Source organism: Saccopteryx bilineata, chromosome 1 (assembly GCF_036850765.1).
Source record: "Saccopteryx bilineata isolate mSacBil1 chromosome 1, mSacBil1_pri_phased_curated, whole genome shotgun sequence".
Taxonomy (NCBI): domain Eukaryota; kingdom Metazoa; phylum Chordata; class Mammalia; order Chiroptera; family Emballonuridae; genus Saccopteryx; species Saccopteryx bilineata.
In genome coordinates, this window is record NC_089490.1 from 88,102,370 (window position 1) to 88,115,894 (window position 13,525).

The following is a 13,525-nucleotide window of genomic DNA, read 5'->3' on the forward strand; positions in this document are numbered from 1 at the left end:
TCCAGGCAAGGGGTGATGGTGGGCCAGGTTAGGGAGGTGGGTGGAGGTGTGAGGGGCTGTTGGACTCTAGATTATTTCTGAACATCTGTCAGACAGCCTTTGCAATGTGTCGATTCCAATTCACCACTGCGGTATAACAAACCAACTCAAAACAAGAATCATTTTGTTATTTCTTATAGTTTCTATGGGTCTGGAATTTGGGATGGGCTTGGCGGGATGGTTTGGCTTGGTGGCCTCTCTTGCAGTTGCAGTCAGTGGTTGGAGCTGGACCAGCAGGGCAGGAGAGGCTGGGGGGGGGGGTTCTCCACTTCCTGTACTCATGGGGCCGCTCCTTGGTCTCTCCATGTGGGCTGGTTGGGCTTCCTCACAGCATGGTGGCTCAGAGTTGCAGAGGAGTAACCATGTCCCAGGAGTAACCATGCAGAAGCTACATTGCATTTTGTGAACTAGCTCAAAAGCCAGAGCACTGCATTTGCAAGTTCAGGTCTATGCAGATTCGAAGAGAGAAAGCATGGGAAGGGAGGAGCACCAGCACCCCACTGTAAGAACAAGTGCCATGAAAACTGTGGTTGTGGTCCTCTCTGGGAAATGCAACCTGTCACAGATAGTAAAAGCCAATATGAGTGCTGTCACTGTGTTACATGACCAAACTTCTCAACTTCCTCAGGCCTCTGTTTCTGCATTTGTAAGAGGGAGTGGATACCAGCTCCATCCTAAGGTTAGGAATTCACACAAGCCACCTCTGACAGGGAGAGGCTCAGAGGACTTGAGCTTCCCCTCCCCACTTCCCGCCAACCGTGTGCCTCCATGTCATGCAGCCTGGAGAAGTCTCCCTCTCAGAGAAGACGGAAACAGGCGTTGAGTGGCTGTGCCTCGAAGGGTGGCTAACTCTGCACCACCTGCCTGTCCTCCTCACTGTGTATGTGTGTGTGTATATGTGCCTGTGGCCACACGTGTGTACAGGTGTGATTGCATGTGCACACCTATGAACTCACATGCCTGTGAGCACATCTCTTTCCCAACCAAGCCATGAGGGGATTCTCAGCCACTCGCCAGCTGCTCCTGCAGGAAACCTGGCCACATCCTCCAGGAAACAGATGGTCACCTGGTCCTGAGATTCCCTCAAACCCAGTCCGCAGGTGGCCCCCTCACCTGTCCTGGGCCAGGCCTATCACTGTTACCTCCATCCTACAGGGATCCTCCATCCTCCTGGTTCTCCTTTGCAGGGCCCATGTGGCTGACTGAGCGATCTTCTCAGATACGGCCGGAATTCTAGAAAGGGCAACACTATCGTATTAGAAGGTGGGCTAGTGGCTGCCAGGAGTTGGGGGGAAGGGGCACAAAAGAACTGTTAGGGTGACAAAAATGGTCTATGTCCCGATCGAGGTGGAGATTATATGACTATATACATTGAGGTTTGACAACTAGTGACTTTTATTGTGTATACATTACACCTCGATAAAGATGACAACAACAAAACCTTCCTAGGCTCCTCAGTCATCCAAGTGCTTGTTGAACACCTACTGTGTACCTGACTCTGTTCAAGGTACAGCAGCAGACAAATGGACAAAATCCCTGTCCTCACAGGGGCAGCTGGAGACAGCAGGAGGCAGCGGACACAGTCACTGCAGGGAATATAACAAGCAGCGATGCCATGCGACAATCCAAGCAGGAGTCAGGAGAGACCAAGCTCATTTCAAGGTCTTCAGGACCTGTTTCTTCCCCAAGGTGTCGTGTGTGTGTGTGTGTGTGTGTGTGTGTGTGTGTGTGTGTGTTTCCAAAGTTAGAAGCAGGGAGGCAGACAGACTCTTGCATGTGCCCTACCAGGATCCACCCGGCATGCCACCAGGGGGTGATGCTCTGCCCATCTGGGGCATTGCTCCTTTGTGGCCGGAGCCATTCTAGCACTTGAGGCAGAGGCCATGGAGCCATCCTCAGTGCCTGGGCAAACTTTGCTCCAGTGGAGCCTTGGCTACGGGAGGGGAAGAGAGAGACAGAGAGGAAGGAAAGGGGGAGGGGTGGAGAAGCAGATGGGCGGTTCTCCTGTGTTTCTTAGCCAGGAATCGAACCCAGGATTTCCACACGTCAGGCCGACGCTCTACCGCCGAGCCAACCAGCCAGGGCCTTGAGGTGTTCCTTTGAAGTGGTGCCCCAGCAGCCTGAGGCAGGGCCAGACCCTGGTAGAGGGGGTCCCAATCCTTTCTGTCCCAGCAAGAGGAGATGACAGTGGGAGGAGACACATGGACACACTGCTCTCACCCCAATGTCCAGGTGAAGGGACTCAAGCCAGTGTAGTTACTTGTGATTTGCCCTGGGAACACATGTTCTTCTTGGACACCAGGGCACACACACTAACAGTGGACTCTGGTCCGAGTGCAAGTCCATACCCCACTTTTGGTGCCTGTTCTCTTTCACATACTTGCTATGGCTGCCGCATTCTCTGGGAGCACAGCCTGTGCGCACAAACACACACAGACTGGTGCACATGCACACACACACACCGTGGCTCTGCTGCACACACGGTGAGAGCGATGCTCATTGAGCACATACCCTCTACGTATTCTATCACAACCTTGCCAACAATCCTACGAGGCAGGTACTCTCATGACCCCATGGTACAGATGAGGAAACAGAGGTGCCAAGGTGGGGTGCCCAAAATCTGAGCTTGACAGTAAAGAGCTGGGATCTGAAGCAAGGCTGTGTGGCTCTGAGGTCTGAGGCTCTCCATAGACACTACCATGTGTTGGGGACACCCGTTTCCAGCATCTCCTGCTCATCCGGAGGCCCTGTGCCTCACGTGCACAGCACCTCACAGCTTACCAGTCCTCTCCAACCCTGGGATGGGAGAAGGATGGTTCAATTGTCCCTATTTTACGGAAGAGGGGATTGAGGGAGAAAGGATGGTATGGGTCTTGCTCAAGGCCATGCAGGGGTTAACAGCAGAATCAGGACTAGACTCACATCCTGGCTCCTGGTCCATACATTGTGCCCTCCCCTATGGAAGTATTGAGCCACTGGTCACCACCAGGTGTTCCATCCTCTGTTGCACAAATGCAAGACTTTTCTGGAAAGCTGTGAGCAAAGAGAAGTGTGAGTGGGCAACAGTGCATAACAGGCGCTGGGTGGGATGGGGAGCCTCCCCAAGGAAGCACAATGTTTAGCGTGGGCTTGGGGGGCTGTAGGGTGAAGGAAGAATTGGAGAGGCCAGGTGTCCTGGGTCCTGAACCACTCCTGGGATTGGCCCCTGTGGGGGCGTGAGCACAGCAGGTGTGCATTGTTCATGCTGGTGATGGGGGTGCCTGTGACGCCCCAGCCAGGGGACAAGGACTGGGTAGGACTCTAGAATCCAGTCTTCCTGAGGGAAAGCAGGCTGTGTCCCCTTGGCACCCGTCTTGAAGGTGAGGCGGGCTGGCCCAGGAACTGTGGCTCCCAGCCCATCCTCTATCTCTCTGTCCTCTCTGCAGGAGGCTCTGCTGGCCAGGCATTGTTCTCAGGTTTAAAAATAAAGGCATCTTGGCCTGGGCCCTGCTGGCAGAGGGGAGGAGGGGGCGGCTGTGCCCCAGGCCTGAAGGGCATCTGGCTGCAAAAGGAGGCCTCACCCAGCTCCACCACCAGCAGAGCTGGGAGCGTGGGGGGTCCCCAGAATTATCACCGGCACCTCAGCTAGTCCTGCTGTGAGAGGCACAGGCTGACAAGGTCTGGGTGCCTGCTGCCTTCTCCTCACTCTGGCCGATCAAAGCTGCTGCTCCTCTTTACCAGAGGCTTCCAACGACCGGGGACCACTGTGGGGGACACAAGCTTTCCCCAATACCCTCTTTTCCTACCAGCTGATGATACTAATGATAATAGCTATGTCCCAACAATCCCAGTGGGGAAGGCATTGTTATTACCATTCGACAAACGAAGAAATCAAGGGTCAGAGTGATTTAATAACCTGTTTAAGGCCATATAGCTAGTCAGTAGAGGAGCTGGGGCTCAAACCCAGGTCTGTCTGACTCCTGAGTGAGGATCAAAACCAGGTGCTCCCCTGCCCTCATAACTCCAGGGCCCCACCTCCCCCTGCCTTGTCCCAGGCTCTCCCTGGGGCCAGCAGAGGGAAGAGGTTTTCTACTTCCCCTAAGTGGTCAGGGATGGGAAAACCAAGTAGGAGTGGGAAGAGGAGGAAGGGAACTAACCAGGGCCTCTGTGTGTGTTATCTTATTAAAATTGAGCACCAAGCACTTGCATAGTGGACTCCATTTTATAGATGAGGAAACTGAGGCCCAGAAAGGCAGTCACTGTTGAGATGGGGTTTGAACCCAGATGAGTCCAAAGCTCTTTTCCTTACACTCAGTGCTGGAAGGGTTAATAGGATCTCCAACATAAAGCACTACCTCCCCCCACTGTCCAACAGGGTCCAAGTATAAACCTAGAGGCACTGTGGGTATGGATAGCTGGGGGGAAGAGTGTGACTGGGGGGCACTGTTGCTAGGGAACCAGCTTCCCCAGTCCTGGAGGGATGGTAAGTAGAGACAGCAAGACAGTAGTTCAGGGCAGCTTCAGTATAGGATGTCCCCCACCTGAGATGAGGCAAGCAGTCCAGCGCACCACCCCCCTTCCTGGGCTTATGGCTGCCAGCCTCCCCATTCCAGACAAGATCCGGTGATCCCCCATCCGCCCCTGAGGGAGGTTGGCACACTGATGCTGGCACCGGAAAGCGACATTCCAGAGGCCCCCTGCAACTCCCTGCCAACCGCAGATTCTTGGCAGAGCAGGAGAGCGGGGGCTTCTGGGAGATGCAGAGGGCAGGAGTGTGGGGGTGAGGATTGGGGTTGGAGAGGATTATAGGAGGGGCCAGCCTCAGAACACCTGTCCACAGGATGTGGGAGGAGCCAGGGCAGACCCCTACACATCTCACAGGGACTGTGCATTTCTAGCCTGCTCATCCTACCCCAACAGGAACCTGGGCTGGGGCGGCAGTGCAGCCTACAGAATGGGGGACCGGGCAGAGGGCAATGCCTCAGACATGGTGATTTTGAAAAGATACACCCTTTTCGGGTGCAAAGCTCCTCTTACCACCTACTATAAAAGCTTTTCCAGGCAGAGCCCTGACTCCCTGTGTGACTTTGGGAGAGACACATGCCATCTCTGGGCCTCAGAGACTTGGGAAAGGGCTGGAGCAGGTCAATCTGGAAAATGCCCTCTAACAAGCAGTTTCTATTATCCCAAGGTGTTATGACTTCGGTCTCCTCCTTGGTCTCCCTGCAGTCCCATTGCTGCACAGCAACCAACAGATCTTTTTAAATTTGTGATTTGGGCACTGGCTCATCCCCCTGGGGGAGGGGACCACCTCTCACACATGGAATGCTGCCTCCTGGCCTCATGGCCCTCCTGGGAGTGGTGTCCCAGCCTCCTGACTGCCCCAAGCCAGACAAGTGTCTTCTCTCCTGGCTGTCTGTTCTTGACTCTCCTCTGGCCTAGATGACTCGGCCCCACCCAGACCTTCGAATAGTTCTTTCTGGTCATCCAAGACTCAGCTCAAGTGTCACATCTCAGAGAGGCCTTCCCTGACCCTTTCTCTAAACCAGGGTCCTCTATGCCATCCAAGTTTTGAGATCTCTCTGATCCATTTCCTTCAGAACATTTGTCACGACTAAAATGATCTTGGTCACTTATTGTTTTCTTGCTGATTGTCCTTCTTCCTCTGGACTGTCCACTCAGGGAGAACAGGCTTTCTGACTAGCGCTGGGCCCAGTACGCAGGAGACCCTCAGTAAGTCATTTTAAAGTGGTGCCTATGAGACTTGGCGTTTTTCCCAACTTGTCCAGGCCCCTGGTTCTTCAATGTGCGCCTCCTCCTGGGTGCTCGACGCTCCCTTCTGCCCTCTGTGGCCTCCTCTACCCAGGCTGGTGGCAAAGTTCTCAGGGACTCAGCTCTGGGCCTAGCAGCCAAGGGGCTGGCAGTCAAGGAGGGAAGAACAATTCATGGCCCCCAGTCCCCTCACACCAGTTCCCCCAGAGCAGAACAGTCCTGGACCTGGAAACCCCCTGGGTCTGGCTGCTGGGTTGGTGATTCCGGGGTGACCTCATCGCCTTGAAAGGAGGGCAGTAGGGGCAGGAAGTGGAGGACGAATCAGATGAACTAAATTTAGAGCATTTGATTCAGCTGGGGCTGGACAATATTCCTGGAGTCCCCATTGTTGTGAGGGGCCAGAGGGCAGAATGTCCATTGAATGGCTGGGTCTGAGCCATGCCAAGCTGTCTGGACATACAGGGGCTGGGGGCAGTGGGAGGGGTGGTCCCCTTCCTGCCAAGGGGAAACCCGGGCCATGGGTCATCAGGGCAGAGCCAGTGGGGTGCAGGGTCTGGGGGTGCTGCCTTTGGGATGAAGGCCGAAGGTGGAAAGGAAGATGCCTCACAGATGAGGTGGGGGCTCTGAGTGGCTAACAACAACCCAGCTGTGTGACTCTCACAACAGCAGGACAACCATTAGTCAATCCCCTCTCTACTCTGCCATTGTACAGGCCAGGGAACTGAGGCTCAGACCCTGGGAACCAGTTGCTGAAGGCCACAGGGATGGAGTGTGACCCTGGCCCGCTGCCCTCCCAGAGATAGGAGAGGGTGATTAGGGTGATAGGAGAGGGTGGCTCTGCCTGCACAGGCTGGAGACCCTGTTGCCATGGCAACCTGGGGTCCAAGCCTGCCCTGCTCTAAAGATGAACCTGAATCTGAGGATATCCTTGGGTGAGCAGCCCGAGGTTGGGGGTGCCCTTCGACCCTGGGCTGCCAGAGCCCAGGGCTGGGTCAGCAGCCCAGCCTAGCTGCCAGGGCTAATCACAAGGGCTAGGCCAGTGATCCTCGAGAGTGTCCTATTTCTGCACCCACGCCTGATGCCCGCACTGTGGCCAGGCAGCTAAAGAAGAGTGGGCATTGTCCCTAATTTAGGGCCACACTGGTGGGGGAAGGTTCAACAGGCTGTGTCCAGGAGTCTCATGCTCCTGTCCAAGCCCCCACCCCCATCATCTCCTGTCCTGCCAGTACCATTGATGCCTGGGGAAGTTTTTGGGCCACCTACTTTGAAAATGAGGGAGAAGATCAGAAGTTTCAACAGACCCACTCTCCTACAGACCTGTGACAAGCACGGGGAGAAAACCAGTGATGCTCAGAGCGTGGCCCCTGCCCTTTGTCCTCTTCCCAGCTCAGGGAAGAACTTGAGAATGAAGCCAGCCCCTTCCTCCACCCCCAGCCCATTACAGGTGAGTAACCTGAAGGTCTGAGCTAGAAAGAGGCTGGTCTGAGACCCTTCATGGGGCTGCTTCGCCTGTGGGTCCCCAGGCACCAAATCTCCTCTCCCTGCAGCCCCATTGCCCTGCCTGGGGCAGTGGCCTGAAGCTATTCATGCACTTCTTGATTTCAAATCATGACTCATGTTATCATGTTCTCAGAAGCTGAGTAACCACCTGAGTTATTTATACCCTGGCTTCCTTCCCTCCTCCCAGAACTCGGGCAGGGAGGATGGGGTGGGGGTGGGGAAAAACCTGGGAGGGGGATGTGGACTGGGAGAAGGCAGCTGAGCACCCCCCATATGCCCTTCCCTGGGTTACCACCCCCGTAAAGCACCCAAAAATAACCGTGACTCTCAGCACAACAGGATGGGCCTGGATCCACGGCATCGATATATAGGTGCTATGATGGTTTGGGGAGGGGGGAATTCCTTTCCCGAGCGAGTCACCCGTCTGGAAAAATAAAGAAGGAAAAAGCTGAAATTTTTTCCTTCCATAAAAACAGGAAGGAGCTGGGGGAGGTGGGAGGGTGGACAGGGAGATGACGGGTAGAGGCTGGGACACATCCTCTACCCTGTGGTGGTCTTCGGGGATGGGAAGCCCCTAGGTGCCTGCACTCCAGGGCCCATTGGGGTACCCCCCAGACCCTTGCCATGTGGGCTAGTCCCAGGTGCTCAGGGCATTTTTAGGCTCCCGTCCTCCCAGGCCTGTGTACATTCGTAGACACACACAGACGCCCATGTACTCAAAGGCTGTGCTTCCATGTTCCCATGACACACAGACATGCTTGCCCATCCCTGAATGCCCCTGCCAGACCCCACAAGAGTAAAGATTTCACTCTGAACAGGTGGGACTTGGGCGGGGGGGCTCTGCCTTCCTGACTTACTTATTTTCCATTCCCCTTGAGCACTGTCCTGGGAGTCCTGTGACTTAAGTTCAAATTTGACTTTTCTCCAACTCTAACCAGCAGGTGATCTTAGGGAAGTCATGTTCTTTCTCTCAGCCCGTTTTCTTGTCTGTAATAAGGAGTGGTCATTCCCTCTGGGGCGGTCATTCCCTCTGGGGCAAATCGTGGGGGCTGCCTGGTCCAAGTGAAAGGAGTCAGAACCACAGTTCCCGTTGACTGAGCACTCTCTAGTGCTTAGCACCTACACTCAGTTGCTAGATCAACCTATCATCAAATGTGGTAGGTTCCAGAATTATGCTCATCTCTGGCCCAGAGGGCAGGGACTCGCCTAGGGTCAAACAGATGGGATGTGGTAGAGGCTGGTGGGCAACTCTGGGCTTCTCAGCACTGTTGGCATCCAAGGAAAAATGAAGATCTAATCCGAGCCCTGAGGAGAAGGGGAAGGGCGGGAGGAAGAAGTGGGACGAGGGCAGCCCAGTTATCTTGGGCCTTGTGTTCCCACCTGGGAACATTGATGACAACACCGTGGCTTCAGTGGTCAGGGTGGTCATCTTCACCCAAAGAACGATGTGCCCACAGCTCTGATAGTTACTATTAAGATGCTTAGTTACCCCACTGGGCTACCCTCTATTTGCTTATTGACTTACATAAGCACTGCCCAAGGGTGTTTGTACAGTTGTCTTGGTCTTTCTGTCTGTCTTCCACCTGCTTGCCTCAGCCTGTAGGCTCTGCAGGGGCAGGGGGCCCTGAAGGGGTGAGCTGGCAATGGAACTAAGACCCAATTCTATGTGAGGAAAACCCTGGGGTACCATGCAGGGCATGTCTGCACGTACTTCCCACACTGAGATGGAGTTGGGACCCCATTCTACAGAAAAGGACATTGAGGTCTTGGATTTTGCTCCTCTAAGCCCAGCATTGGGCAGGCCTAGAATGACTATTGCAGGAGGTGTAGCTCTGACACTCATGACACTCGTTCAAATCTGCCTCAGCCACCTCCTGATCATGTGAATGAGAACTCAGTTTTCTTGTCTGTAAAATGGGCGTGATGTACTATGCTTTGCCTGGATTGTCAGGTGGTTCAGGGGCTGATGTATTAGTTTGAGCCACGTGAAATCATGACCATTTGTGACCTACCCACTAGATCAGTGCTTTTCTACTGTGCACATGAGTCACCGGGGTCTTCTTAAAATGCAGATTTGGCTCAGCAAGTCTGAGGTAGGTCTGATACTGTGCATTTCTAACAAGCTCCCAGGTGAAGCAGTTGCTGGTCAGTGGGCCACACTCTCAGAAGCAATAGTACAGATCTATATATTCAGTACCATGCACGGACTGTGCCAGTCACTGGGCTGGCCCCTTTATGCCCATTCTCACATCTGATCCTTACAGCATTGCTGCAAGGCAAATGTGGCCACCCCCAGTTTGCAGATGAGGAAACTGCCCAAGGACACAATGCCAGAAACTGGCACGGCAGCTCTCAAAACCAGGCCTGTGAGGTTTACAGGGTCCCTGTCTATTAGCTCAAACCTTTGCACAGGCTCCTGGTCCTTCCTCTGTGAAGCTTATAGCCCTGGTGGGTACCTAAGATATACCTAGGACATAGAAACATCCTCAAGTGGACTCCAGGCAGTGGCGAGAAGGGACAACTAGCTACTTTTGGGAACTCACTGGAGGGCAAGCTCCTCAGTGGGCAGGCAGGAGTGGTAAGGAAGGGGGTGAGCCTTGAGCTGCAGAGGAATGTGAAGGGCTCTCTGGGAAGAGCAGGAGGGAAGGTGTGGTTTGCGGTAGAAACAAGCCACTTGCTCTTCTTTGTGAACCCCAGCCTCTCCTTCTTCCTCCCCTCACTTCTGACTGAAAACACTTCCAGAGTCACTGCTCTGGGGTTCTTCCCCTCAGCACAGGGGACCGGGGTTCTCAAGAGTTGGCAGACCTGACTGTCACCCCATTTCTTGTCCCTGACTCACTGCGTGACCTTGGGCAAGTCACATGACATCTCTGAACCTCAGATGTCCCCTCTGAACACCCTTGGTTTGCACTGTGGGGACTGGGCACAAGGTTTTGAACATCGATACTGTGTCAGACCATCTCCCACAGGGGAGATTCCTAATGCTGGTGGGACGAGGCGAGGACTTGGGTGGGTAGGAGGAGGCAAGGGAGAGGACAAGAAGGGGATTGGCTGTAAGTGCTGCAGGCCACTGCACCTTCCATCAGCACTTCCTTTCTAGCAGCTTCTAGGGTCCCCTGTCCAGTGTCAGCCCAGCATGGTGACCACTGCTCGCTACAGTGAGGAGGCTCCTTCAGCCAGGGGTTCAGCCTAACACTCGCCCAGGGCCTTCCCCTGGCAGGGTGGAGCTTGGCCAAAAGAGGTAGGCGAGTGAGGCTGAGGCCTGGGTGAACAGGGCACCTGTGTGCATGTATCTTTGCCTGGTCTGCAGATGGGCACAGATCTTCAGAGAGAGATGCTGGCACCAGGTTGCTCAGGTTCAAATCTCAGTTCTTCCCTCACTCATCCTTGACCTTGCAAAGCTGCTCTAGATCTTGGTTTCCCCATCTGTAAAATGGGGGTGATCACAGCTCCTCTAGTAGGAGCTCTGCCTCATAATAGGTATGTTGTGAGGCTTAACTGAGTACGCTTGAAGGGCTCCGAGCAAGCTGCTGACAGAATGGGTGCCACGTAAACATTTGCTTTTATGAATATTAATGAAAAATTGGTGACTGTTTACACTGTGGCTGGCTTCCCATTCTTTTGAAAGGCCCATCATGTTTTCTGCAGTTACAAATATCTTCCTCTGGAAAGCTGGTGGGGGTCCATGCTGTCCTAGCCATAGCCCCACCAAGCGGGGCTGCTGCCAGCTGCCCACCCCTCTTTCCCTCCTGTCCCATCTCTTCAACACTCCCCAGGCAAATCCTCAGAACATGGGACAATGACTCCCTGGGCTGGCTAACACAGATTTCCTACCTATTGTAGCTCCCCATCTGGGGGTCTGCAAATGGCTTCTTACGCTGGAGTGGTGGGTGGATTTTGGAGCCCATTGACTTCAACCTGCACGGCCTCTTCTATCTAGCTTGTTTGTTTAATTTTCTATGTGTAAAGTGACATGAAAACCTGAGCAGCTCTGATCCAGGCCACATACAGAAGTATCATGTAACAGAAGTGGCAAAAGTGTGGGCTTTGACATCACAGTCCTGGACTCGAAACCTGGCTTTGCTACTTCCTTGCTGGCTGATGCTGGACAAGCTAGTAGTATCCCTCTCTGAGCCTCAGTGCCCCACCCTTAGTTATGAACACCGTAAGTGCACCAGCCCTCCAGGAAGTGGGTAAGGACTCAGTTAGCCTCAGTCCCTTGCTGATAAAACAGGAATACTTGCTGTATCTCCCTCATTGCAATCAGTTCAGGGTCCGGCCAAGTAAGGCAGGGTATCACCATTATTAGAATGCCTGAGGCCCAAAGGGGGTGCGGTGAGAATGAAATTTCTCACAAAGATCCCTTTGGGGACATTTCCCAGCCTGGAGTGGCCCAGCTCCCCTCACTCTGGGGGGCTTCACTCAATTTTCAAGCCAGTTTCTAGGACAGGTAGATCTGAACTGTCCCGTCCAAACATCCTCTTCCTTGTCTGGAGACTAGAGCAGCTAAAAATGCACTGCTTGGCCCAGGAAAACAAACACTGCGCTTCCCTTGCCTTTGTATACAGGACACAAGGCCAAGGTTGCAGAGGCGGTGAGGTGGGCTCCCCCAGGTTGCCCTAGGTCTGGGGGTCAGTCTGTCTGTCTGTCTGCCTGCCTTCCTGGGATCTCTCCTGCCTCCCTGGTACTCATAGCCACAGAGCCCAGAGTCTCACCAGGGTGGGGGCTTGTTGTGAGGAACTCCTCCCACCCCCCTCACCCCAGGTGATGTGTCCTGGCTTCCCCAGCCTTTGGCTCTTCTCCTCGAGCTGTCTGGGAGTTCACGGTGCGTGTATGTGTGTGCGCATGCACCCACACACACACGCATGGAGCTTGGAGTAATGATAATGATAATCCTGAGAACCTGTATTTGCAGATCATTTATTCCTGCCTTCAACACTCAGGCTGCGTTAACTCACTTAACTCCACACAGTAATTGAATTGCCATGGCTAGCCACATTTCACAGTGAGCAAACAGGCTCAGAAGGTGGAGTAACGTGCTCAAGGTTATGAACAAGTACAGGGTAGAGTGGGGCTTTGAACCCAGGCAGTCTTTGATGAGATACCTTACCATCACTGAGCCCATTTCCCTTACTGTAAAATGAGCACGTATGATGTAATGCCTCTCTCGCTGGTGACTATGAGGGTAAAGCAAGGCAAAACTGTGCAGACGAGGAGGTGGGGACGGGCTAGCCCGTGGCCCGGGCAAGCGGACTGCACTTCTATGGTGTGGTGCAGAGTATATACTTTGCCATCATACAGCCCAGGGCTGGGGGCTCAGGCCCTTGGTGGCATGGCCTTGGACTGTCTCCAATTTGGAGCCCCATGTCCTTCTCCATTAAGCCAGGAAAAGCATGCTTGCCCAGCATGTGTTTGGCCAGGGCCCCCTTGGTGGAATGGGGGGGGGGGTACCTGGTACATTCCCACCCTCTAAACTTGAGTCTGCCCCTGGGATTGAAGCCAACTCCTTCCACAGCCCTGGGTCCTCACTCCTCAGGTGTGAGATGATTTTAACGGACAAGAGCGTGCATGGATTGCTCTAAACATCCAGTCTAAAATGCTCTCTGCCTTGGTCAGGCCCCCATCCCAGCATTGGCTGAGGGCTGTAGCCACTTGGTTTTCCACTTGGTTCAGCCCAGTCAGGGAATTGGGGGATGAGAGTTATGAGGGTGTGGCCCCCACCCTACACAGACCTTTCCCAGCCCTACTGGAAACCTGATTCCTCAGTGGCCCCACCGCCTGACATGAGCTGGGGGCTTCCCAGGCCTGTAAGGGCAGTGCCCCTGATGTGCCTTTGCTTCTGGACTTAGAGGCTCAAGTTCCTCCTCACCTCTCTCCACCCCTGTCAAAGATGTCAGGCAGGGTCTGTCATCTTCTCATTAGTAGGCCAGGACTCAGAGAGAGAAACAGGTAAGGTGTTTACACATTTATTTATTCACTCAGCAGACATTTATGGGGCAGCTACTGTATGGTGGGAACTGGAACGAGGCCCTCGCTCACTTGGAGCTCAGTCTAGTGCTGACCTGTGAATGGGCAATGACAATACCACGGCTACATGCTATGAAAACCCAAAGCAAGCAATAAACTGGGGTGGGGGTCCAGGGGCCCCCAGAGCTCATCCCATTCCCAGTGCACCACCCCTTCCTCATCCCATTCCCAGTGCATCACCCAGGGCTCACACACAGAAGGCACTCAC